Here is a 27,805-nt window from a genome sequence, read left to right as displayed (position 1 = left end):
TTGAGACTGCTATGGACCATGGGGCTTTGGAAGTGGGACTAAATGTATTTTGCATTATGCTAGGTTTAGCCAGGGCCCCCATAGACTCATCTGTTTGGACAAGTGTATGGGGGCCAGGGAGGGGAAGATGATGGTTTGTATATGGTTGGCCCAGGGGCTGGCACTATTAGGAGGTGTAACCTTGTTGGAATAGATGTGGCCTTGTTGGATTAGGTGTGTCACTGTGGGTACAACCTTTAATACCCTCATCCTAGCCATGTGGAGACCGGTCTTCTCCTAGCTGCCTTTGGAATAAAAGTTGCAACTCTCAGCTCCTCCTGCACCATGCCTGCCTGGATGCTGCCATGCTCCTGCCTTGATGATACTGGACTGAACCTGTAATCCAGTCCCAATTAAATGTTGTCCTTATAAGAGTTATATTGGTCATGGTGTCTGTTCACAGCAGTAAAACCCTAAGACAGACCTCATCTTCTAGTCCATCCCCCTTCCTAAGTGTCAGCTGCCAATACCCAGAAACACATTTTACCCAGAACCACTACTGGCTGCACATAGCAGGTATCCAGAAGAACTCCCTACCAGCAACACACAAATACCATAGCCTTCTAAGAACCAGAGAGCACAAAAGAAACCAAAGAACAAAACACCCACCCAACAAGGACAAGTCCAATTACCAGCACTCAGAATTAAAATCTTCTCAAACCCATATGCCCAGACGCCTGCATAAAAACACAATCAATAATAGCCAGACAGACTGTCTCCACCAGAGCCCAGCAGACCCACCATAGTGGGTCCTGGATATTCCAATACAGCTGAAGCAGAAGACAAAAACCTTAAAATAGCCTTTATGAATATGATAGCCTTAAAGAAGGAATGAATAAATCCCTTAAAGAAATCTATGAAAACACAGTGGAAGGAAATTTAAAAAAATCAGTTCAAGATCTGAAAGTAAAAGCAGAATCAATAAACAAACTCAAACTCAGGGAAATCTGGATACGAACAATTTAGGCACTTGAACAGGAGCCTCAGAACCTCAGGCATTGAAGACAGGATAGAAGAAATGGATACCTCAGTCAAAGAAAATGTTAAATCTAAAAAGTCCCAGCCCAAAACATCCAGGAAGTCTGGGACGCTATGAAAAGACCAAGTCTAAGGATAATAGAAATAGAAGAGGGAGAAGAAATCCTGGTCGAAGATATAGAAAATATTTTTAACAAAACAATAGAAGAAAAATTTTCCTAACCTAAAGAAAGAGATTTCTATCAAGGTACAAGAAGTATACAGAACACCAAACAGACTGGACAGGAAAAAAAATCCCCTCAGCACATAATAGTCAAAACACTAAATGTATAGAGCAAAGAAAAGCTGCAAGGGAAAAAGACCAGCTAACACATAAAGGCAGACGTTTTAGAATAACACCTGACTTCTAGCTGGCAGTGGTGGCACATGTCTTTAATCCCAGCACTTAGGAGGCAGAGGCAGGTGGACCTCTCAGTTATAGGCCACCCTGGGCTACAAAGTAAGTTCCAGGACAGCCAAGGCTACACAGTGAAACCCTGTTTTGCAAAAAGAACAGTAACAACAAACCTGACTTCTCAAAGGAGACAGGAAAAGCCAGAAGGACTTTGGATAGATGTTTACAAACCCTAAGAGACCACAGATGCCAGCCCAGAGTATGACACACAGTAAAACATTCAATCACGGGGTTGGGGATTTAACTCAGTGGTAGAGCGTTTGCCTAGGAAGCGCAAGGCCCTGGATTCGGTCCCCAGCTCCGAAAAAAAGAACCAAAAAAAAAAAAAATTCAATCACAAAAGATGGAGAAAAGAAAACATTCCACGATAAAGTCAAATTTAAGCAATAGCTGTCCTCAAATCCAGTCCCACAGAAGGCTCTAGAACAAAAACTCCAATCTAAAAAGATTAACCACACCCAGGAAAACAAAAGAATAAACAATCTCAGACCAGCAAATTGAAAGAGGGGAAGCACACACACACACACACACACACACACACACACACACGTGCACACATACATGTACACACACATGTGCACACACACACAAACATGTGCGTGCACACACACATGTGCACACACACCACCACTACCACCACCACCACCACCACAACAACAACAACAACAACAACAACAAAATAACAGGAGTCAATGTACGCTGCTCACTGCCGTCTCTCAGCATCAAAGGTCTCAATTCCCCAATAAAAAGATGCAGACTAACCAGGCAGTCGTGTCACATGCCTTTCATCCCAGCCTTGGGAGGCAGAGGCAAGAAGTTCTCTGAGTTTTAGGCCAGCGTTGTCTACAGAGTAAGTTTAGGACAGCCAGGGCTGCACAGAGAAAACCTGTCTTAAAAAAAGAAAAGACACGGACTAACAAAATGGATGTGAAAACAGGACCCATCCTTCTGCTGCATCCAAGAAGCACACCTTAATATCATGGATGTTGCCTGGGGGAAAGGATGGAAGAAATTTCCAAGCAAATGAACCTAAGAAGCAAGCTTATGTAGCCATTTTAATATTGGACAAGGCAGACTTTAAACCAAAACTAAACAGAAGAGATAGGGAAGGATACTACATACCAATCAAAGGAAAAATCCACTAAGAGGATATTGTAATTCTTAACATCTATGGACCAAACACAAGGGCACCCCACTTCATAAAAAACAATAAAACCAAACCAAACAAAAAACCCCCACTACTTCAGGTTAAATCATATACTGACCCTCAGACACTGATAGTGCAGGACTTCAGCATACCGCTCTCCCCAGTAGAAAGTCATCTAGACAAAAACTAAACAGAGAAATGCTGTAGCTGACTGACATTATAAACCTACTGGACGGGGGGGTGGGGGGGGTGGTGGGGTGGACTGGAACGATGGCTCAGCGGTTAAGAGCACTGGCTGCTCTTCCAGAGGTCCTGAGTTCAATTCCCAGCAACCACATGGTGGCTCACAACCATCTGTAATGGGATCCAACGCCCTCTTCTGGTGTGTCTGAAGACAGCAATGGTGTACTCACATACATAAAATAAATAAATAAATCTTTAAAAAAAATAAACCTATTGGACCTAACATATTTACAGAACATTTCATACAAACACAAAAGAATAAATCTTCTCAGCACCTCACAGACTCAGACACTGGGAAACCCCTACAACAGATAAACTCTTTCAGCAAATTAGCTGGATACAAAATTAATTCTCATAAAATCAGTAGCCATCCTGTATACGAACAACAAATGGACAGAGGGAGACTAACACCATTCACAAGAGCCTCTAGGGATAGAAAATATTGGGGTGACTCACCAAGCGAGTGTAAGACTTGTATGAGAAAAACCCTAAGACACTGTAGAAAGAAGCTGAATATCTCAGAAGAAGGGAAACTCTCCCGTGCTCATGGATAGGTAGGATTAACATAGTAAAAGTGGCCATCCTACCGAAAGCCATCTACAGATTCAGTGCAGTCCCCTTCACTATGCCAACACCGTTCTTTGCAGATCTTCAAAGGGCAATTTTCAGCCCCAAGGCCAACAATTAATAAATGGACCTCACGAGACAGAATCTTCTGCACCGCGAAGTGTCATTCAGACAAGAAGCAGGCTGGCTACAGAATGAGAAAAGTTTTTTTTTTTTTTTTCCAACTCCACGTCCATTAGAAGGCTAACATCCAAAATATATAAAGAATTTAAGAAAAACAAGGTATCCAGAAACCAACCCCTTTCTGGTGGCACCATGAGGTGAGGAGCTCGAGTTCTTACTTGCTGCTACACAATCGCAGGGTCTGCTGCAGCCTGTGTAGGTCTTCGGTCACAAGAAGACAGCCGCAGCATGGCACACCGCACGTGGGGAAATGGGTGAGCAGACATCCCCCGGAGATGATCAAGCTGAGCAAGTTACTGGAGCTGGTTCTGCTTCTGGGCAAGGAGCAATTTGCTGGTGTGGATATCCAGGTTCATGTGAAGGGTGGTGGTCATGTGGCCCAAATCTATGCTATCTGACAGTCCATCTCCAAAGCCTTGATGGCTTATTACCAAAAGTACATGGCTGAGACCTCTAAGAAGGAGACTAAAGATACTCTCATCCAGCACAGCCTGATAGTGGTTGTGAATCCAAAAAGTTCCGAGGTCCTGATGCCCACAGTCCATGCCAGCAATCTTACTGATAAGCCCATCTCAAGGATCAGGATTTACCTTTGAAATAAACATCCTAAGATTTAAAAAAAAATAATCAAATAACTCAATTTAAAAATGGGGTGCAGCTCTAAACAGAATTCTCAAAAGAGGAAACTCAATGGCTGAGAAACATTGAAAGAACCTTAGTCATCAGGGAAATGTCAATCAAAACTGCATTGTGGTTTTGTCTCACACCCAGCAGATTGGCTAAGATCAATAAAGCAAACGCTGGCAAGGATGTGAAGTTATCAGAACAATCATCCTTTGCTGGTATGAGTGCAAATGTGTCCAGCCAGTATGGAGACCAATGTGGGGTTTCTCATGAAACTTGAACTGCCTCGAGATCCAGCTATACCACTGTAGTGGTTTGTATATGCTCGGCCATGGGGCCTATACCCAAAGGATGCTCCATCCAACCTGAGAGACGTTTGCTCAACCACGTTCACTGCTGCTCTTCATGATAGCTCCAAGTTGGAAAACAACCTCGACGTCTGTCACAGATCAACGGATGAGAAAATGTGGTACATTTACACAATGGAATATTATTCAGCCATTTAAAAGCTGAAATAATGGGCCGGAGAGATGGCTCAGTGATTAAGAGCACTGGCTGCTCTTCCAGAGATCCTGAGTTCAATTCTCAGCAACCACGTGATGGCTCACAACCCTCTGTAATGAAATCTGATGCCCTCTTCTGGTGTGTCTAAACAACTACAGTGTACTTACATATAATAAATAAGTAAATTTAAAAAAATGAAAATTAGAGGCAAATGGAAGAAACTAGAAAATACTCATCCTGAGTGAGGTAACCGAGACCCAGAAAGACAAATATGGTATGTATTAGCTTACATGTGAATATTAGCTGTTAAGTCAATGATAATAGAGGTGCAATCTATACAATACCACAGTAGTTAGGTATAGAATAAGGGACTGGAGAGTACAGTAGATCTCCCTAGGAAAGAGAAATAGAAAAAATAGTTATGTTTAGATGGAGGAAGGAGACTAGAACAGGAGGCTCAAATGAAGTAGGGAAGGAAATAGAGGGATGAGGAAGGGAATATGAGGAGAGAAAAGTATCTTTTATTTGCCTGAAGTAATTGTTACCACAGAGGCTTACTGCTGAATAAAGCTTACCCTTTCTAGTTCTTTCTCATCTCTAGCTGGCTGGTTCAACTCAGCTGTTCTGGTTCAAACTCCTCTCCAAGCTAACTGACTCAATCTGCCTTCTTTCAGCTTCTCACTGAATTGCTCTGCTTGGTGAAGTGGAAACTCAAGGGTTCTTTGGAAAGTCGGTTGGATGGTGTTTTGCTGGGGCAAACACGTGAAGGAACATTTTGTTAGAACATACATACATCCCTTTATGTATATGTAAGTACATGCTGAAGCAGACATAGGAGAGAGGGTGTTCTGCTAAAGCAAGCACGTGAAAGGACAAATGATGAAAGATTCGTTGCTAACAACACGAATGTATTGGTCCACCGTACATTGTTGAGCTGCATTTCTCAGGACTCCATAGAGAGAAACTCATCAAAACACTTCTGGTGGTGAGTTGCAGTTTCTTGCTGCTTCTGAGGACTCGGGCTAATTGGATACATATGCTGAGCCAAGGCACGGTGATGTTTGGAGGGTATAAATAGGACTCCGTGGAGTGATGGAGACAGAACTTGGCTTGCTGGTACAGCTAGCTGTGCAATGCTTGTGGGTCTCGAGTCTTAGCTGATCTTCGCTTCCCTGAGAGAGGGCTGAAAACTTCTTTTGGTGTTCCTCCAGGTCTCTCCTGCGACTCAAGCCAAGGCTGAGGCCTGGCTGTCTCTGGTAGGTCGTGTCACCGCTGTTGCTAACTTGACTCTGCAGAACAGGACTGCTGGTGCATCTGTAAGGTGTTTGCTAGTGGATTGAGCTGCTGCTGCCTGCTAACCTGTGAACTCAACTGCTGATTTCTAATAACACAGATGGGAGTCGCTCCAAAGAACCTTTCTAAGCAGGTCCACTCCCCTCCCCCCATCCTTTCCTTTCCACCACCTCCGGTGGGTAGTGGGTTACAAGGAAAGATAAAGCATTTAAGAACAATCATTAAAAATAGGCCTCAAAGGGGTTGGGGATTTAGCTCAGTGGTAGAGTGCTTGCCTAGCAAGCGCAAGGCCCTGGGTTCGGTCCCCAGCTCCGAAAAAAAGAAAAAAGAAAAAAAAATAGGCCTCAAATTAATTCTGACAATTTGTTCTTGTTGGTATTCTCTCTAAGCTCCACCCCCACAGCTACCTGGGAACAGCCAGGTATGCTCCGCCCCACAGTTCCCTGGCAACAGCCAGCTGTGCCTGACTATATAAGAGACTGCTTGCCCCTTTCTCTTCCTCTTACCCTCTCTCTTCTTCTTCTTCTTCTTCTTCTTCTTCTTCTTCTTCTTCTTCTTCTTCTTCTTCTTCTTCTTCTTCTTCTTCTTTTTTTTACATTTATTTATTCCATGTATGAGAGTACACAGTTGCTGACTTCAGACACACCAGAAGAGGGCATCAGATCCCATAACAGATGGTTGTGAGCCACCATGTGGTTGCTGGGAATTGAACTCAGGACCTCTGGAAGAGCAGGTAGTGCTCTTAACCGCTGAGCCATCTCTCCAGCCCTACCCTCTCTCTTCTCTCTCTTTTTTCTCTTCTTTCTCTCACCCCTTCCCCTTGTCTCGTTCCCCCATTAAATCTCACCATGTGGAACTGTGTTGGTGTTGGTTTGGTGTGCTCAATCCGGACAGGCGTGGGCCAATATCTGATATTTAATAACATCAGTTCTGATCTTCTGGCCCCTTAGTCTCTGGCTTCAGCTGCCTCTGCCGCCCTGCACTGAACTGCATGAACTCATGAATGAACTCAACCCCCACTGCACTGCACTCACTGACTCCCAGATGACTGGCCAAGCTGACTATTGCCTCTTCCTGCACTGCTCTTTTAAGTCCCACTCTTTTTCTCTCTGTCTCATGAGAGCTGGGTGTATCCTGTCTCTGACCCACTCTGCCAAATCATTCCCTGATTTGTCACTTTCTCTGTTCCTCAAGTAGACATCTCTTTCAAACATGGCTGCTTCCTTCTCTCAACTGACCTTACTTTCATTGTTTGGGATTAAAGGTGGTACTAAAAGAGTGTCTGCATTCCAGCCAGATCACATAGACCTAGAAGGTCTTTGGATGTGATCCCTTGACAGAGCAGCCATGTTGCTAGATTAAAATTCCTCTAGGACAGTATGAAAACCTAATACAGAAGAAACCTCTTGAAATATACACATATTTGAAGGTGGTCAAAATGAAATCGCTGAATAGTGGGGGAGACAGAGCTCTAACTGGACATCTCTTGTCATCAAAGGAAGCTTCCAATACCAGGATTGGGTTATATCTAAGTTGTTAGCCAAAGAGACCCCATGGAACACACACATACAAATCAAGTTGTCGTCGCCAAGACTGTAAGTTGTTCTCCACAAACTGATGGCATGGCCCCATGGCTGAAGAAAGCACAACTCACTGAACACGGAGAAGTCGAGCAGTGCTGTCCCCCTCCCTCTAGACATCTAGATTCTTTGGTACAGGAAGGCACTCTGCACACCACCGAAGGGGAAGTGTAACCACCAACCCTCTGATCTACACCGGTGTCCTGCCTGCCAGATACACTAGTGCAATGGTGCCACAGAGCCTGCGGGGTAACCGACCCGTGTCTGATTTGACGTAAGGCCCCCTCCATGAGATGAAACCCACACCTGACACTGCTGGGGTGACCAACAACCTGAAACTAGATAGACCAGGGACCTGGGGCAGAATTAATACGACTATTCTAAACCAACAAACAAAAACAAGCAAACTGCAAGAAGAAGAACAACAACAACAAGAACAACAATGAAGAGTAGTAATAAAATGACTCCCAAGGTAAGAAAAACTTCCTCCTGCCCAGAGGGGAACAAATACAGAGACCCACAGCCAGACAGAATGAGAGACCTTGGAATATACAGCCTTAAAAGGGATGGCTCCATTAAATCCCTCCTCTCAGGGCTCAGGAAATCCCAAGGAAGAGAAGGTGGAAACAGTGTAAGAAAGAGGGCAAGGAGGACACCAGAGAACAAGGCCCTCTGAATCAACAATATCAAAGCTTATGAGTTCACAGAGACGGAGGCAGCAGGCACAGGTCCACACAGGTCTGCGCCAGATGGACACATGCCCCGTCCCTAAGCCAGGAGCAATCTCCAACTGACCACTTGCAAATGACAATGCAGTGTCCTCCAGGGGAGTCTCACTGGGGAAACTCTTGCGGCCAAGACCCCTGCCCAGCAGCAGGTGCCAACAAGAGCAGAACTTGGGGCAGAACTTGGGGCAGAACTTGGGGCAGAACTTGGGGCAGAACTTGGGGCAGAACTTGGGGCAGAACTTGGGGCAGAACTTGGGGCAGAACTTGGGGCATCTTGGCAGCTCCTTGTCTCATAATCAGAGTGAGGGCTTTCCTTTTATTGTTTTTGTTTTTTCATTATCTTATTTTTTTTCTTTTTCTTTTTCCTTTTTTCATTTTTTTCCTTTTTTCTTTTTCTTCTTCTTTTTTTCTTTTTTCCAGTTCCTCCTCATTATCTTATTTTTAAATTTAATTTTATTTATATTTTTCTCTCCTTTTTGACCCTACAGTTCCTTCGTGTATATACTGTGGATTCTAGTTTAGTGGTTTTTACTGAGTTCCTGTGTGCTAACAAGTGGGTCTCTGCACCGAGGTCTGTGTCTCCTGCCTTTCCTCCTGCTTTCTTTGTCTTATTCTGATATGCTAGTTTTTGTTTTATCTTATTATTATACTGTATTATATTGTGTTAATTATGTTATATATTATATTATCCTTTAGAAGTCCATTTCTTTTTTTTTTTTTTCTTTAGGTTTTTTTCAGACAGGATTTCTGTGTGGTTCTGGCTGTCTGGAAACTTGTTTGTAGACCAGGCTGGCCTGGAACTCAGCTGCCTCTGCTTCCGCCACCACCCTGTTTGTTTTCTAAAAGGAGAAAGGAAGTAGATCTGGGGGGAGGGTAGGGGATGGGGGGGAACTGCCAGTAGTAGAGGGAGGGAAGCCATAATCAGGATTATTATATGAGGAAAAAAGTCTTATTATCAATAACAGTGGGAAATGCATCTCTGAAGAAGTCAAAGATGGCGTCCTCTCTACTTTTGGTTTATAGGGGAGATTTGGACCTTTTTAGTCAGACAATAGATGCCTTGGGCTGAAGAGATGCCTCAGTGATTAAGAGCACAGGCTGCTCTTCCAGAGGTCCTGAGTTCAATTCCCAGGACCCACATGGTGACTCACAACCATCTGTAATGGAACCTGACCCCCTTCTAGCGTGCAGGTGCACGTGCAGATAGAACACTCAGATATAAAATACATAAATAAATCTTAAAAATAATATTTGCATGCCTGTCCTACTTACTATGACACGACAAGTTGGATTCATAGTTTAAAAGTTCCTGGTGATTTTCTTAGACGGGCCGTGGCTGTCTTTCAAGGGGTCTTCAGGCCCCTCCCTGGGAGAAATTTGAGAGTCTTAGTCTTGCAAGTTTCTAGAAATCTGGCCCCAAAACCGAAGATGCTCTTGCTGACTGTAGTAGAGGGACCTGGATGAACCTTTTCAGATGCAGAAGCATCTGGTCTGCCATTCTGGAAATAGTTTCCTTTTGACGATTTTTTATTTGTTTATAATTGTTGTGTGTGCACATGATATATGTGTGTACACGATGTGTGTGTGTGTGTGTGTGTGTGTGTACATGATGCCTGCGTGTATGCATGCTTGGTGAGAGTGTCAGAAGACAACTGTGTGGAGTTGGTCCCTTCCTGCCCCCGTATACGGGTTCCAGGGATCAAAGCATGGGCGGGTCTCCGGGTTTGCAGCCTTCGCAAACTGATTCATCCTGTAGCCCCCTGAATGTTTTACAATTTTATTTAGGCTTTGAATCTTTTCCTCGGATAACGTGTAGAAGTTGGACAAAGAGAAAAAGAGAGGTTTGTTTTGTTTTGAAATACGGGGTGGCTGGATTTCTTTTGGGGCTGTGCCGCGGTGGCATTTTTAAGGTAGCATACACTGGCAAATGTTGCCGTCTTTGTGGTTCTGGGATCCACAGTTTTGTTCTGCTATGGCCTGGAATCCATAAAAAACTTAGGGAATTGTTCTTCTGCCAACGCTGGAGAATGCCATGTTTTTATAAAACATTTTGGCAGATGGGTATATTTTCTCACTCTTTTAAAAATATCTATGTTATTATTGTGCATGTGATGTGCGCATGTGTGTAGGTGCCCACTGAGGCCAGCAGAGGGCGTGGGATTCCCTGGGGTTGGAGTTACAGGCACCCAACATGGTTCTCAGAGCTAACCTCTGGTCCTTGAAGGAGGAGCAGCTGCTCTTAACCAGTGAGTCACCTCTCTGGCCCCTCAATTATTTATTGTTTGTTGAGTCCAGGTCTCACTATGTAGCCCTGGCTGCTCTGGAGCTCCTATGAAAACCATGCTTCCCTTGAACCACAGATCCACCTGCCTCACCTCCCAAGTGCTAGGACTAAAGGCATGTGTCACCACACTGTTTTCAGGATTTAAGAAAATATCTATCCATCTATCTGTCTATCTACCTATTTAATTTTTTTCCAGATAGAGTTTCTCCGTATAAGTCTTTTTTAAAAAGATTTATTTATTTATTATATATAAGTACATTGTAGCTGTCTTCAGACACACCAGATTACAGATTACAGATGGTTGTGAGCCACCATGTGGTTGCTGGGATTCGAACTCATGACCTCTAGAAGAGCAGTCAATTGTCTTGACCACTGAGCCATCTCTCCTGTCCACAGTCTTTTTTTTTTTTTTTTTTTTTTAAAACAGAGATAATCTTTACTGGGTTTGAACCTCCAGCCTGGATCTCAATGAAGATGCTGGTTTTGTTGCTGATAGGATTCAATATTTAACCCTGTCTAAGTTTGAGAATAAAAGATTGTTAAAAGCTAGGCCGGTGGGCTAGAAAAATGACTCAGTAGTTAAGAGAACTGATTGCTCTTTCAGAGGTCCTGAGTTCAATTCCCAGCTACCACATGGCTCACAACCATCTGTAGTGGGATCTGATGCCCTCTTCTGGTGTGTGTGAAGAGAGCAACAGTGTACTCACATATATAAAATAAATATGTAAAATAAATAAATCTTTTTTTAAAAGTGTGTTTTTTTTTTTTTTAAGAGCTAGACAGGTTACTAGAGGAGAAAAGTCATCAGTGGTCTTCCCCAGTGGTGAATCCTGCATGCTACAATACTGACCTGCAAGGCGAGATATACCTGCCTACTGGTGCAATAGTGCATGAACATTAGGGGGCAACCAAATTCTTTCTGATTGGATTTGAAGCCTACTTCACAGAAGGGAATTATTTTGGTGTTTTGCCTGGCATGTATTTGTGTGTGCCATATGCAAGAAGTGCCTCTAGAGGTCAGAACAGGGAGTCGGATCCTCTGGAAGTGGAATTGGAAGCTATTTGGGTGATGGAAAAAAAGCCTGGGTCCTCTGGAAGAGCAGCAAGTGCTCTTAACCACCGAACCATCTCTCCTGCCCCAGAAGGCATTTCTTGCTTGACTGTAAACCTGGCCCAAAGCCAATGTCCCTGTAGTTCATGATAGGGTGGGGGAGGACCCACTACTGTTGGGGTGGATGGATATGTTTTCAAACTGCTTTCTAAGTATTTATGATTATAGTGATAAATTCATGCTGTTCTCAGCCTTCGTAAGCTTCTTCCTACAGTGGGCAACAGTTAATGTGGAGTCCTACAAACAACCAAAGGGCTGAGAATAAATCACTGTTGACTATTTAGTCCTAGGGGAGACTCAGGGAACATCCTGAAAGAAGGGCCAGGAAGAACATAAGAGCAGGAGGCAGGGAGGAGCGCCTTGGGATGCTGTCTTCTGGATGTGACATGGTCGTTGCCCTCACGGCAGCTGTGGTCATCTGCACAAGATCAAGCCAACAAACTCAGTCAGTGCTCCAGAAGGGGGGAACTGGGCTTAGTATGTTACAAGGACAACAGAAGAGGACATGAGAGTGGGAGAGGATGTCTAGTGGTGCCCTGGGGAGTGGGAGAGAAGATACATTGTCTCATGTATCCCCCAAATAGATAAAAACTATTCTTTACAGATAATTGAAGTTTGAAAACAAGTTCTATGTACGAAAACCAAGGAAGAAAATGGCGTTAACAGGTACCCAAGAGTTAAAATGTAGCTTGACAGAAGATAGCTCAGACGGTAGGCCACTTACCTAGCAGGCATAAGACTCTAAGTTTGATCTCACAGAAAGGAAAAGAGAATTAAAACTATACTTGAAAATGACTTCATTCACAGAGTATCCTAAGGGATTCACTGAAGATTAATTATGATGGAGAAAAATGAAAGCCGCAGTGAGATTTCACCTCACCACCGTTAGGACAACTATGATAAGCCGAATGGGAAGAATCAGAAGACCTAAGTGTTGACAAGAACGTAAAGAAATGGTGGTGGTGACACCTTTAATCCAGCAGCACTCTGAAGGCAGAGGCAGGTAAGCTGTGAGTTCAAGGACAGCCTGGTCTACAGAGAAGTTCCAGGACAACCAGGGCTACACAGAGAAACAGTCTCAAAAAACAACAGTAACAAAAAAATGTAGAGAGGGCTGGAGGGATGGCTCAGTGGTTAAGAGCACTGACTGCTCTTCCGCAGGTCCTGAGTTCAGTTCTCAGCAACCACAGGGTTCCATCTGTACAACCATCTGTAATGGGATCTGATGCCCTCTACTGGCATGTCTGAAGACAGCTACAGTGTACTCACCTATAATAAATAAATAAATCTTTTTTTAAAATGTAAAAAAAAGTGTAGAGAAATGTAAACCTTGGGACCACTGAGATAGCTCAGGAGGCAGATATGCCCGACGCTTGAGCGTCCGAGTTCAACCCAAATAGTACACATTCGTGAGAGGGGAGGTATTGACCCTCCAAAAGTGTTGTCCTTTGACGTCTACACATGCATAGTGTCCCCACCACAGACACTAAATAGATATCATGATTTTTTTTCAATTCATGTACTGGTTGTTGGTGAGCATGTAAAGAGTGTAGTTGCAGGCTGTTCAGGAATGGGGAGCGGAATTTGAACCCGGGTAAACATGGACACAGTCGTGATTCTCCACAGTTCCAGAGCTCCTACAGCAAGACTGGGGTGGAGATGGCAGAATTCTCTGGAACACAGAGGCTAGCTAGTCTGATGCTCAGGGCATCAGGCAATGGCAGAAAGGCCCTCTCGTAGATAAGATGAAAGGTAGGGACCTTTGTCCTCTACCTAGGAGCCACGCTGTGTTTACTCACGCAAGAACATGCACACGCAGATATGTCTTTAGTGTGTAGGTCAGAAGACAACTTGCGAGGGTCCATGCTCTCCTTCCATGTGAAGCCCAGGGGTCAAATTTGGGTCATCCAGCTTAGTGACAAGCACATTGACCCTCTGAGCCATTTTGAAGACTCACCAAAGTAAAAACCTTTACAAAGGTGTAGCTGCCCTGGAAAGCGGTGTAGTGGTTGCTCCAAAAGGTAAATATAGAACTGCGTCTGCTTCAAAGAACGCAGAACTGAGATCAGACTCTCAAACAGTACTATTTATAATTGCTCAAAGATGGAAACAGCCTTAAATGCCTATTGATGGATGAATAAAGTGTGGGGTTAGAGAGATAGCCTAACCAGTTAACTGTGTGCCCAGTTGAGACTGACAACCCGGGTTCAGATCCCCAAATCCAAGTAAAACTGGACACAGTGGGGTAAGTCTATAATCCCAGTACCCCTTATAAGAAAATGAGGCGGTATCGACAGGAGAGTTGCTAAACCCACATTGAGATAGCTAGCATGGCATGCATGATGGTGAACAAGAGAGACCCTGGCAGAAACAAGCTGGAAGTTAAGGATTGTCACCCATGTGGCCCCTACCACAGATGTGTGCACACACTCACACGTGCACACATGCACATACACACACAGATACACATACAGAGAGAGATGGGGGCAGGGGCGGGGGGAAAAGAGGGAGAGAGAGAGAACCTAGCAAAAAGGAATCGAGATACATACAAGTGAACTATTATTATTCATCTATAAAAAGAGTATTATTGTATGCTACCATATAGCACACCTTGAAAACATTGTGTCTACAGTAGAGTTGACCCTGGACTGGGGCTCTGATGAACCGGCCTAAGGGTGTGGGCACAGGGGAGCTGGCTCTGTTTCTTGTCTGCTGTGTGGTGGCAAGGATGAAGGAGAGCTGCCTATCTCCTTGTCCCTTGTCCCTCACCATCTATGGCAGCTGACCCAGGAGTCATGAGAATGGGAAAACTGGCCTTGTCTCTCACTGGTTGCAACATTTGGGAGAGCAGTCCCTGTACCTCACCTGGGCAGCAGGGTAGAGCAGGTCCTGGTTGGGGGCAGGACTGGGGGGAGGAGTTGTGGAGGTTCTGCCCTGACCTGCATAACAGGAGTTGACACATCAGCTATTTTTGCTATCACAGCACTTGGTGGAATTTCCCCGCTGGAGTTGGGACCTGTGCTGAGAAATGAAAACCTATGCCTTTGGCTGCTGGCACGTGGTGATCTACGTCATCAGTCACGTCCAGGGGTCGGACTTATGATTTTTGCCTTTATAAGCCTGCTGCTTTGCAATAAAGTTGAGCCTTGATCAGAACTTTGTCTTGGCTCCACTCTTCTCTCGTCCTTGTCCTTTAATCCCCAGACTCCCATTTGAGGTACCTATGTTGACTGGTGATCAAGGGTTGACAACAGGGAGTGTTGCTGGGGAGCGGGCCCTAAGGGCGTGGCAGGGGGAAAGTGGGTGGGTTGATCAGCTCAGATACCTCTCAGGCCTAGATTCAGGACTTTGAACTGGCTCACCTCAACATCTATCCCATCAATTAACTGCTGCATGAAGGAGCCAGTCCTACAGATCCAAAACTACAGGGTCTCCTTGACCCACAGTGATGACAGGATATCAGAGAGGAGTCCCAGTGAGGCTCCAGTATTGTTAGCATAGCAAAAGCCAGAGGCCTCACATCAGAACAAAGAGTTATTGCAATGAACATTTGCAAGCAAATAAGTGTGGGCAAAAGGGTATGCTATGGGAAACACTGTAACATAAAACAGCTTCCACATTGATACATTTTTCTTTTGGTGGGGGAAGGGGAAATAAGAAAACATTGTGTCGGGGTTGGGGACTTAGCTCAGTGGTAGAGCCCTTGCCTAGCAAGCGCAAGGCCCTGGATTCGGTCCCCAGCTCCGAAAAAAAGAAAAAAGAAAGAAGAAAAAAAAAAAAGAAAACATTGTGTCTAGTGAAGTATTGTCAGATACACCATACAAACCTTGTGGGTTCTACTGTGGGGCATCAAATGGTTACACTCAGAAACAGAAACCATAATGTTGGTTTTCAGGTGTTTGAGAAGCAGCTATCCAGTAGATACACCATTTCAATTAAGCGAGGTAAAACATCCTGGAGATTGGCCTATAATTCTGTGTTTGCAGTTAAGTCCTAGTTTACATTTTTAAAAGGTACCCCCTCTCTGTCTGTCTGTCTGTTTCTCTCTCTCTCTCTCTCTCTCTCTCTCTCTCTCTCTCTCTCACACACACACACACACACACACACACACACACACACACACACACACAGGTATGCACACACATTTTATATTTTATTTTTTAAATTTAGATTTAATTTTAATTTTCTTTGAGACAGGGTTTCTCTGTGTAGCCCTGACTATCCTGGAACTTACTCTGTAGACCAGGTTGGCCTCAAACTTAGATATCTGTTTACCTCTGCCTCCTGAGTGCTGGGATTAAAGGCATGTTTCAATACTGCCTGGTTTACACACACGTTTTAAATTTTCTTCCTGGGCTGGAGAGATGGCTCAGTGGTTAAGAGCACTGCTTGTAGGTTGGGGATTTAGCTCAGTGGTAGAGCGCTTGCCTAGCAACCGCAAGGCCCTGGGTTCGGTCCGCAGCTCCGAAAAAGAGAAAAGAGAAAAAAAAAAAAAGAGCACTGCTTGTTCTTCCAGAGTCTTGAGTTCAATTCCCAGCAACCACATGTTGGCTCACAACCATCTGTAATGCGATCCGATGCCCTCTTCTGTCTGAAAACAGCTACAGTGTACTCATATAAATAAAATAAATAAATCTTTAAATTTCCTTCCTTCCTTCCTTCCTTCCTTCCTTCCTTCCTTCCTTCCTTCCTTCCTTCCTTCCTTTTTCCAATACAGAGTCTCTCTTTGTTGCCCTGACTGTTCTGGAACTTGCTCTGGAGCCCAGACTGGTCTCAAACTCAGAGCTCTGCCTGCCTCTGCCTCCTGAGTGCTGGGATGAAGGGCATGCACCACCACTGCTTGACATGCTTCCATTTTTTTAGGCAAGGTCTCGCTATTTACCCCTGCCAGCATAGAGCTCACTCTGTAGATCAAGCTGGCCTCGAATACACAGAAACCTACTTGCTCTACCTCTTCAGTATGAAATTAATGGTATGTGCCACCACACCCAAGATATACTATATATTTTGAAATAAAAAAGATTAATTAATAAAAACCACAAAGTCAGAGAATTTAAAGTCAATTATATGCAATAATTAATCATTTCAATACAACTTTTAAATTTCTATTTTTTAAAGTTTTCAGTGTATGTTTGTGTGTGTGTGTGTGTATGAAAGAGAGACAGAGAGAGGGGTTGGGGATTTAGCTCAGTGGTAGAGCGCTTGCCTAGGAAGCGCAAGGCCCTGGGTTCGATCCCCAGCTCCGAAAAAAAGAACCAAAAAAAAAAAAAAAGAGAGAGAGAGAGAGAGAGAGACAGAGACAGAGAGATGGGGAATACACAGGAGAAAAGTCAAAAGACAACTTTGAGGTTGGACCACTGTAGAGCCATCTCCTTCCAGTGAGGGTTTTATGAACTGAACTCAGGTTATCAGACTCACATAAAAGTGTTTTTACACACGAAGCCATCTCACTAACACACAGCAAACCTATTTTATTTTCTTCCTCATCTTTTCTTTTTTTCTTCCTTCCTTCCTTCCTTTCTTTCTTTCTTTGATTTGATTAATTTTATGACATCTCACTATGTAGCCCTGGTTGGCCGGAAACTCTCTATGATGATCAGGCTAGCCTTGAATCCATCCCTTCTAGGGGCTAAAATTGCATGGGCCAGTGTGTAGTTTGAATGAGGATGTCCCTATTTGGACACTTGGTCCCCAGTTGTTGATGCTATTTAGGGAGTCTGTGGAGCCTTTGAGAGGTGGAGTCTTGCTTGCGGAAGTGCATCACTGGGGGTGGGCTTTGCGAGTCTGAGTGAACCCACCATACCTGCTGCCTGCCTCCCTGCCACAATAAAGTCTAACCCCTCTGGAACCATAACCCAAAATAAACTCTTCCTTTCATAAGTTTCTTTTGCTCACGGTGCTTTACCACAGCAGCAGTAAGCGGCTAATGTTGGAGTCGAGGAGTCGCCTCACAATCCACATGAACACTGCCGATCTCAGTCAGACAGGGACAGTTTATGGAGCACACACTCCAGGACTAATCAATCAGGGCCACAGTCCAGACTCTGGAGCTGAACCGAGACACCAGAGTCAAGATCCTATAAGGCTAAAATCCACAAACATCTGTGCCAGGTTACTAGTCAGGGTTCAGGGACAGGGAGATTTCCTTAGGAACGTGTCTTTGTTGTACACGTATCCTGTTCTCATTGGGGTAATCGACTTTGGCAGGGGACTGGCTTGTCTAACATTCACGTCTCAACTTGTCAACTGGGATGGGACTTGTCTAACATTCATGTCTCAACTTGTCAACCAGGACATCAGTTACCCACATATGTGTCTCTTTCTGCCAAGTAGGATGTCAGATCCCAGGAAAGTTTTGGAAACCTAAATGTTATTCAACCCCTATTTAAAATGAAAGTTTTATTCTAAATAGGAGATTGCGTCTCTCTTACCTTGTGGTCCATCCAGGGGCAGCTTATAGAGGCAAATACCCTAAAAGCTCATGCACAGGTGCAGGAAATGTGGCTGGGAGGTTGGTTTGGGTCCACACTTACTGTGGCTAACTACACAAAGCAGGTCTAACTGACTTCTGTTGTGATTAGCTTCCAAGACACAGAACATCCTAGGTAACATCAGTAACAGCATGTCAGAAAGTCTCCTTATAACATTAGTAACAGCACAAAATGGCAGGCTAGACAGGCAACAGTTACTTAGGCCTTAATATTTTACCTAGGCCTTAACAGCTACCATAGTCCCCATGTCAGACTCTTTTTTGCAAAGATAAATCTGGTGTGTATGATGTATGTGTATACACATATGGAAGCACGCTCGCTCTATGTTGTGTCATGGAGCTAGAAGTCAGAGGATAACGTGGGTGCCAGTCTCTACCTTCTGCCCTGCTGTCTCTTGTTGCTCTCAGAATATGCCAGGATTCTCTTGCTGTGTCTCCATGCTGCTATATCAGCTCTGAGATTACAGATGCTGGCTACGCCTCCATAGGTTCTAGAGATCTGAACTCAGGTCCTCATACTTGACTGTCAAGTGCTTTCCCACAGATCTCTTCCCCAATTCCTCCCCCTCCTCCTCCTCCCCCTCCTCCTCCTTCCCCCTATCCTCCCCATTCCTTCCCTTTAAATAAGTATCGGTGTCTTATGTGTATGGGTGTCTGCACACATGTATGTGCACCAACAGTGTGCCTAGTGCTCTAAAAGACCTAAAAGAGAGGGTGTCATATTCTATGGAACTCGTGTTCCAGTTATGAATTACCATGTAGGGACTTGGAAACAAACTCAGGTCCTCAGGAAGAGCAGCCAGTGTTCTTAACCACTGAACCATCTCTTCAGTCTCACTTCCTCCTTTTTTTGAGATATGGCTTTCCTCTATAGCCCAGGCTGGCCTCAAAACCTTTGTCTCCTTGCCTCTGCTTCCTGAGGGCTGGGATTACAGATGTAAGCTGCCACATCCGGGCCATCAAAGAAATCAAGTTAACAGACTCACTCTCCTCCTCTTTAAAATGTACTACCAAGCCACAGAGACCAGTACTCGGTGGCTTAAGAATGTATCCACAAGCTAGGCTTGGTCATACACGCCTTGGATCCCAGCCCTCAGGAGCAGAGGGCAGGTGGGTATCTGTGAGTTCAGGGCTTGGTTGACATAGAGAGTTTCAGGCCACCCAGGACTGCTAAGAACTCATCTCAAAACCAAACCAAACCAAACCAAACCAAACCAAAACCAAACCAAACCAAATATACCAAAACAAAACAAACATCTCCACAGATTGATGGGTTGGAATAGAGTGTTCAGGGAGAAATCCACAGTACTAATTAGTCAATAGATTTTGGACAAGGATGCCGAGACAATGCAGAGGAGAGCAGAACAGCTTCTGAATAGATAGAGTATTCATGGACAACACACACGCACGCACGCACACACACACACACACACACACACACACACTCACACACACACAGTCACATATACTCTCACACACTCACACACACTCACATACACACTCACATACACACTCTCACACTCACACACACTCACATACACACTCATACACACTCATACACACAGTCACATACTCACACACTCACACACAGTCACATACACTCTCACACACTCACACACACTCACACACACTCATACACACTCTCACACTCACACACTCATACACACTCACACTCACACACAGTCACATACACACTCATACACACTCACACTCACACACACTCACATACTCACAGTCACATACACTCTCACACACTCACACACACTCACACACACACTCATACACACTCTCACACTCACACACTCACACATACACACTCATGCACACTCACACACTCACACACACAGTCACACAGTCACACACAGTCACACACAGTCACACACAGTCACACTCTCACATACTCTCATACACTCACACACATACATTCACACACACATACACACACACATACACACACACACACACGTGTATTAAACAGTAAATTTGGAGTTGTGACTTTATGCCATATACAAAAGCCAACTGAGCAGATGAAATTCCAAATGTAAAAGCTAAAGCAGTAAAGAAATCTTAAGGCTGAGTCTTTACAGCCTTGGGATTGACTGTGGCTTCACTCATATGTCACCCAGGGCACAGCAGAAGTTAAAAATAGACAAGATGAACTTCACTAAAACCACAAAGATTTTTTTTTCTCCAAGATTTATTTTGTTTTCACTTTTCCCCGACATTGTGGAGTCCAGGAGGCAGAAACTTGGTTGCACCCATAACTCCTCATCCCAGCGCCATGACAGAGGCAGGCATGGCCATCAGTTCTGCTTCACAAGAGTTGAAGTAGGCCCTCAGCCGTTGTGGAATTCACGAAGCTGCTAGAACCTTAAGTGCCAAGTCCACACTTGGGTGTGCCTACACTCAATGGTGCTAAGCCAATACTTGTCAGGTTGGTGGGGGCCCTTTGTGGTGGACACCAAGTCAACCTAATTAAGGCTGAAAACAAGTAGAACCCAGGAGAACTGGCAGGGCTCTGTGGAACTGACAGAAAGGGAAAACTCTGTACAGTGACTGATTGCAGCTTGTCTAGTGGTTAAGGAATGTGGGGAAAAAATTCAGGCCTGGGGGGTTGGGGATTTAGCTCAGTGGTAGAGCGCTTGACTAGCAAACGCAAGGCCCTGGGTTCAGTCCCCAGCTCCGGGGGGGAAAAAAAAGACCAAAAAAAAAAAAAATTCAGACCTGGGATGTCATTGAAGAGTACTTTGAATATAAGAAATGAATACATTGTGAAAATATTATGCTCAAAGCAGGAGCACAACCCAACTTATTAGCATGACAGAGTTTTCCAACGCAGGCATACGTGATAAATTGGGCATGATAGCATATACCTGCAGTAGAACTTGGGAGGCAGAGGCAGGGGGATCATGAATCTGAAGTCTGTCTAGGCTCCAGGTAGAGAGACATATCTGAAAACAAAAAAGGAAGAAACAACCAGACGCTGCTGTGATTAGATTTGCCTTTTAGGAAGCAGTGCTAGCAACATTCTAAGTGGGCTGTGGGAGAAAGAAATGCTCAGTGGATTCAGAAGGCGAGACGGCCAACAGTATGGTCAGGGCCTAGCGCAACAGAATAAGAACTGAGTCAGACAGCCTCTGTGAGATGGTGAGAAAGGGAAAGACTCAAGGCCAAGAACTCCTTCTCCCCATGGTGGCAGCACCCTGAGGAGTTACTAGGTCATACACGTCAGAGCCACAGGTTCAGGGGCAGGGGTTTGAGCCATAGATACAGGGTGCAGATTGCCAACTCCAGATGGTGATTGAGGCTACAGGTATATATGAAATAATGTGGGATGCTGCTGTTACCATAAGAAAGGGTAGAGGCTTGGCATATGGTATCAAGTGAAGGAAGACACTGGAGGGGCTGGAGGGATGGCTCTGTGGAGCAACTGCCCAGCATGCCCAGGCCCTGAGTTTTGTCCCATGAACCACAGAGAAAAAGAGGTGCTTTGTAGTGAGAATTTTGGAATTTTAGTTTCCTTAAAAAACACAAAAATAGGGCTGGACAGATGACTCAGAGGTCCTGAGTTCAATTCTCAGCAACCACATGGTGGCTCACAACCATCTGTAATGGGATCTGATGATCTCTTCTGGTGTGTCTGAAGACAGCTACAGTGTACTCATATAAATAAAAGAAATTTTTAAAAAACCGCAGAAATATAAGAATATGATTTTGATTAATCCCAGGTGTGGGACATGGGGCTGCTTCACAGCAGCTGACTGTGATTTGCCTCGTGCTCTAGCTGAAGCATGGTTTTGCCAGCTGCAGATAGTTTCTACGACTGTGTGACATTTGGAATTCTGGGGACTTCTCAGAGGGTATACACATCCCCAGGAGGCAGGGTGGGATGTTGATTATTGATTGCTGCTTGCCACAGCTTGTTAAGTAGTCGTGTGCAGAGAAGGAAGAAGAGGAGCAGGAGGAGGAAATAATAATTAGAAATCCCGACAGCAAAGATCAACCTTGACCTAAGGAACTCAACATCCCCAATCATCAGGACGTAGTCTAGCGATAGCATTGCCCCCTTTCTGACTCCTAACTTTATGCTGGGATCTCTTTCCTTTGCTCTCTAACCTTTTCTCTCTCCTATCTGTGTTTGGGGGTTGAAAAAGGTGGAAGAAAGGGAGTGGAGAAGGGTGGAAGAAAGAACCCATGGGCTACAATGTTTCTTTTCCCTGTTTTTTTTTTTTAATTTACAGATGATTTATTCTCAACTTTAGATCTGGATTTAGACACATAGGAAGTTCCAAATAAAACAAACTGTGGGAAAGAATAAGAATGATTTGTTTATAAAGTCTACAAAACTTTGCTATCAACACCTGAAGTAAAATCCGAACAAAAATGATTCTAAATAGGTTAGAGTATTAGATAACCAAAAAGAAGCATTTAATAATACGGTCACAGGATTACTATTGGTCTTGTCCAGGAGGTGTCTGTGTGGCATAGCAGACACAGAAGCCTCAAGAAAGGAGGTAATGAGGAAGTGAAGGCCAAGCAGAAACTGGCCAGTCACGAAGCTTGGTTGTGAGCAGGGGTTGACGGGGTGGGAAGTGGTTCCATGCTGCAGCTTCTCCTGACACCTGACACTTACTGTGCCTCCTCTCTCTCTCTCTCTCTCTCTCTCTCTCTCTCTCTCTCTCTCTCTCTTTCTCTCTCTCTCTCTCTCTTTCTCTCTCTCTCTCTCCCCCTTCCTTCCTTCCTTTCTTTTGACAGGTCCTTCCTGTGTAGTTCAGGCTGGCCTTAAACTTTTCTTGTTTCTGTTCCTCGATGCTGGGGTTCCTAGCCTATCTGCTTAACCTGTTTTTAAGTTTGTTCTCTGTCTCTGTCTCTGTCTCTGTCTCTGTCTCTCTCTCTCTCTGTGTGTGTGTGTGTGTGTGTGTGTCTGTGTGTGTCTGTGTGTTGTATGTACCACACTGTGTGTAGAGAGGTTAGAGGAGAATTTTTAGTAATCAGTTCTATCTTGCTACCATGTGGGTTCCAGGGACTAAGCAAGATGGTCAGGCTGGGCAGCCAAATGTCTTTACCCACTGAACCATCTTACAGGACTATTAAACAACTCTGTTTGGAATGAGCACAGGAACATCGATAGACTGCATGGTGGTGTACACTTTCCCTTGGGAGGCAGAGGTAGGTAGGTAGATCTTTGTAAGTTTGAGGCCAGCCAGGTCTATATAATGAGTTCTAGTCCAACCAGAGTTATACGGTGAGATACTGTCACAAAAAGAACAAGAGGAGGAGGGGTGGAGGAAGAGGTCTGCGTCTTCCCACAGTGTCACAATCTATTGAGTAACAAGAAATTCACAAAGAAGGGTTGTGTCAATGGCAACAGTTTGCTAGATATTCTCACATTTCCTTGGTAACCCTGGCCGAAACAAGCACAGGCTGTTTGTATAATGGCATTTATTTTTATTTTATGCATGTGGGTGTCCTGCCTGCACGCATGTCTGTGAGCTACATGTGCGCAGTGTCTGTGGAGACCAGAAGACGGGGTTGGATCCCCTGGAACTGGAGTTTCCTCCTCTTTTGTTTTGTTTTATCTCCTTACGTAGCCCTGGTGTCCTGGAACTCACCACACAGAGCAGGCCGGCCTCAAATTCACAGAGATCTGCCTGCATCTGTCTCCCGAGTGCTGGGATTAATGGAGCGCTCCACCGAGCCTAGCTTGCAATTGGAGTTAAAGGCAGTTGTGAGCCACTCTGTGGTACTGAGAAATAAACCTGGGTCCTATGCAAAAGCAGCAAACGCTTGCAACCACTGAGCCCTCCCTCCAGCCCAGAACACGGGTTATCTTACTCCAACTTTAACTGCTCTCCTAACTGTCTGTGGTGGTTTGGATGAGCATGAACCCCTAGTTTTGAATTCTTGGTTCCCAATTGATGGGTCTGTTTGGGAAAGATTAGGAGGTGTGTCACCGGGATCAGCTTTTTTTCCCAAAGCATTTCTGCAGTTCCCAGTGCCCTCTTTCTCAGCTTCATAGCTGGGTACGAACGCAGGTTGTTTTTGCCACCATGGACTCTAACCCTCTGAAACTGTAGGCCCAATTAAACACTTTCTTTTGTAAGTTGCCTTGGCTGGTGTCTTATCAAAGCAATAGAACAGTAACTGAGGCAGGTAATTTGATGTTTCACAGAAGTGGGATGTCTCTTCTTCAAGGACAGCCTGCCCCTTTCCCAGAAAGCCCGGCTCTGGGGTGGGTCTGGAATACAGTCCTCGGGTGTGTCCTGTTCTCCTCTGTCCCTCCACTGTCCTCTCAACTGCCTCTGTTGTCTGGCAGGTTGGTTTCACGTGAAGGAGAGAGCCACATAGACGTTTCATGCCCTGCGTTTGTCTTCCTACTCCATAAAATCAGTGAGTTATGTACTCTGTAGGCAAGTCAATGTTGCTTGGTGAGGAGCCGCAGGAAACAGTAGCTAGGTCTTTCCAGATCGTTGGTCACTGTCATGTCCCACAACCTCTTTAGAGGCAGACAGACTAGAGAAAACCTTGAGAATCTCCCGCAGGACTTTGGACTTCCTGTATTTCGGTCTGTCTTTACTGTGCATATTTGAGTGCTTGGGTCTCTGATTGTGTCTCTCTCCAGGGAAGCTAGACCAGTTGTAACTCAAATTTACTAGTTTAGGCGGGCGTGGGGGGCTCTACTAACTTATATGTCACTATACAGTGCTTCTGGCACAGCTTGATCCAGACCCTCCAATGATGCACAGAATCTGTCTTTGTATCTTGCTTCTGCAGCTCTCTCCATGGGCTATTCTGAGTAGTTTTTTCCTACATGGTGATAAATGCCCTCTCCTAGGGTTGTGTTTTCATATTTGGGGCAAAGAGGGCTTTTCCCACCTCACACAGCTCCAAGATGTGTCTCTTTCTCACAGCACAGATTGAATCAGTGATCTTCCCAGAGCTAAGCCAGGGGAAGGGGGTTCGCTAGACAGAAAGGGGGTTCATTAGACAGAGAAGCATGGTCACAAGCAGGATCCCAGATGGTCTGATGGAATGCTACATCTCTGAAAGAAAACCAAAGTGACGTCACAGAGGAGGACTCAGGGGATAGCCTGGTGGCAGAATGCTTGCCTAGCATGCTTGAGATCCTGAATTTGGTCTCCAATACACATATACACAGATGTACATACACACACACACACACACACACACACACACACACACACACACACATCCATGTTAGTGACAAGCTAGACCCACCCGTCACTGAGCTAACACTCATTCTTGTGTTCTGTAGACATCTGCCTTGGAGAAGTCCCTCCCACTAGTTTCTGTGTCTGTCCTCTACAACAGCTTCCTGTCTTCATATTATCTTCCCCTTCCCATACTGCAGACTCTGCCTGCATCTAAGAGCAGCGTCTGACTGCCTAGCTATCTCTTGCTAGCTTCACTGCTCCTGAAGGCGGGTTTCACCAAGTTCTCTGTCTGAGTGTGAGTACTAGGCCCTCCGGTGCTGAAGGTGGTGTATATACTTCCGGCCAAAGGGAGAGAACCACCAAGCAGTAGCCACCCTCGGGGTGGAAGGTGTTTTTAGGATTAAGTAAATATGGTACTTTTTGTTTGCTTGTGTTTGAGATAGGGTCTTGCTGTGTAGCCCAGGCTGGTGACCTGCCTCAGCCTCCAGAGTTCTGGAATTGTGGGTATGTACCAGCATACCCAGTGAGCGTGTAAATCTATAATGTTCAAAACTGGTATATAGAAGCTGCACAATAAACATCAGCTATTATTATCTGCAGGAAAGGGTTAAGACAGAATCTCATACAGCACCAACTAGCCTTGAGCTCCTTAATGGAGCTAAGAATGATCTTGAATTCCTGAGCCTCCTACCTCTTCTGTCCAAGGGTTGAGATTATAGGCAATCACCATCTTACCTGGCTTTGTTTCTAGGTTTTTAACTTATTTTTCTGAGACAGAGTTTCTCTGCATAACTCTTGGAACTCACTCTGTAGACCAGGCTGGCCTCATAATCAGAGATCTCCCTGCCTCCACCTCCCAAGTGCTGGGGTTAAAGGCTCGTGCTGCCACCTCACGGTTTATTATTTTACGTCTGTGGTGGTTTGAGTAAGGATGGCCACCAGAGGCTCGCACGCTTGAATGCCTAGTTCTCAGTTGGTGAACCGCTGGGGGTTAATGTGTTGGAATAGATACCTCCATATTGGAGGAAACGTGTCTGTGAGAGTAGGCTTTGTTATTTCAAAAGTCCACACCAAGGGGCTGGGGATTTAGCTCAGTGGTAGAGCGCTTGCCTAGCAAGCGCAAGGCCCTGGGTTCGGTCCCCAGCTCCGGAAAAAAAAAAAAAGAAAAAAAAGAAAAGAAAAAAAAAAAAGTCCACACCAGGCCCTGTCTGTCTGTCTGTCTGTCTGTCTATCTACCTCTCTTCCTGACTGTGGATCAGAGTGTAAAGCTCTCAGCTACTGTTCCAAAACCACGCCTTTCTGCTTCCCACCATGATGATCACGGACTAACCCTCTAAAGCCATAAGCAAGTTCCTAGTTGAATTCTTCCTTTTATAAGACTTGTCGTGGTCATGGCGTCTCTTCACAGCAACAGAACAGTGACTGAGGCAGTACGTATGACTGTTTTACATGCCTGTATGTATGTGTATCAAACGCATGCCTACAGATGGTTGTAAGCCACCAGGCGGATGCTGGGAACTAAACCCTGGTCCTCTGCAAGAACAGCGAGTGCTCTTACCCATGGAGCCACCTCTCGAGCCTGGTGCCTAGTTTATGTGATGCTGGAGATCAGGCCTTCCTCAGGCTGTGCACGAATTCTGCCAGCTGAGCTGCATTCTCAGCCCAGTACTGTTAGCACTTTAGCTGCAGACTGCCGAGTCCCTGGCCACGATCACAGAGCCTCAGGCACAATCCAACCCTGTTGAGTAACTATAGAACACTGCAGGCTACAGAACAGTCAAATGCTTCATTTGAGCCCAGACAGCTGTGAGGTGGGCAGGGCGCCTTGTTCCTCTCCTACAGAAACTGAGGCTTGGAGAGGAGGGGCCTCTTGGTCAAGATCACACAGCTAATCGGTACGATTGGAGTCAGGCCCCTTTTGTTCCTTTGGACTACTTCTACCTGGAAGAACGGTTTCCTCTGACAGGGTCTTGCTGTGTAGCCCAGGCTGTGAGGGCTCCTGCCTCAGTTTCCTGAGCACAGATGACTATCAGCACACCTGTGTCTTTGAGCTTTGCTGTCACCGAGCCTCAGCTCCTGCCCTTCTCCAAAGCCACATCTGCTATTTCCCTCTTCTTCCCAGGATAGCCCAAAGCTTTGGTAAATGACAATTATGAAAGGGACCAACATCTTTTAGGTTTTTGAAACAGGGTCTCACTATGTAGCCAGGCCTGGAACTTTTATGTGGACCAGGCTGGCCTCGGCTTCACTGTGATCCTTAGGCCTCTGCCTCCCCAGTAATGGATTCATAGGTGTGGGCCACCACATTGGCTGTAAGATCCAACATTAGTTATCGCCTGACGCTCTGTAGATGTGCATCCAGCTATTTTTGGAGTGAACGTCTCCACATTGAGGCAGGTAAGACT

General features: G+C 45.1%; 1 long non-coding RNA gene across 1 annotated transcript; it reads left to right on the top strand.

Moving 5' to 3' along the window:
- Positions 1-4,276: 4,276 nt before the first annotated feature.
- LOC108349642 (uncharacterized) lies at positions 4,277-14,984 on the top strand. Its single transcript, XR_001835999.3, has 3 exons — positions 4,277-8,084; positions 12,543-12,738; positions 14,719-14,984. It is a non-coding gene; the product is annotated as an uncharacterized LOC108349642 (long non-coding RNA).
- The last annotated feature ends 12,821 nt before the right edge of the window (positions 14,985-27,805 follow it).

This window comes from Rattus norvegicus, chromosome 1, assembly GCF_036323735.1.
Source record: "Rattus norvegicus strain BN/NHsdMcwi chromosome 1, GRCr8, whole genome shotgun sequence".
NCBI classification, from domain to species: domain Eukaryota; kingdom Metazoa; phylum Chordata; class Mammalia; order Rodentia; family Muridae; genus Rattus; species Rattus norvegicus.
The sequence above is the reverse complement of the archived record's forward strand: the minus strand, read 5'-3'. Positions and strand labels throughout refer to the sequence as shown.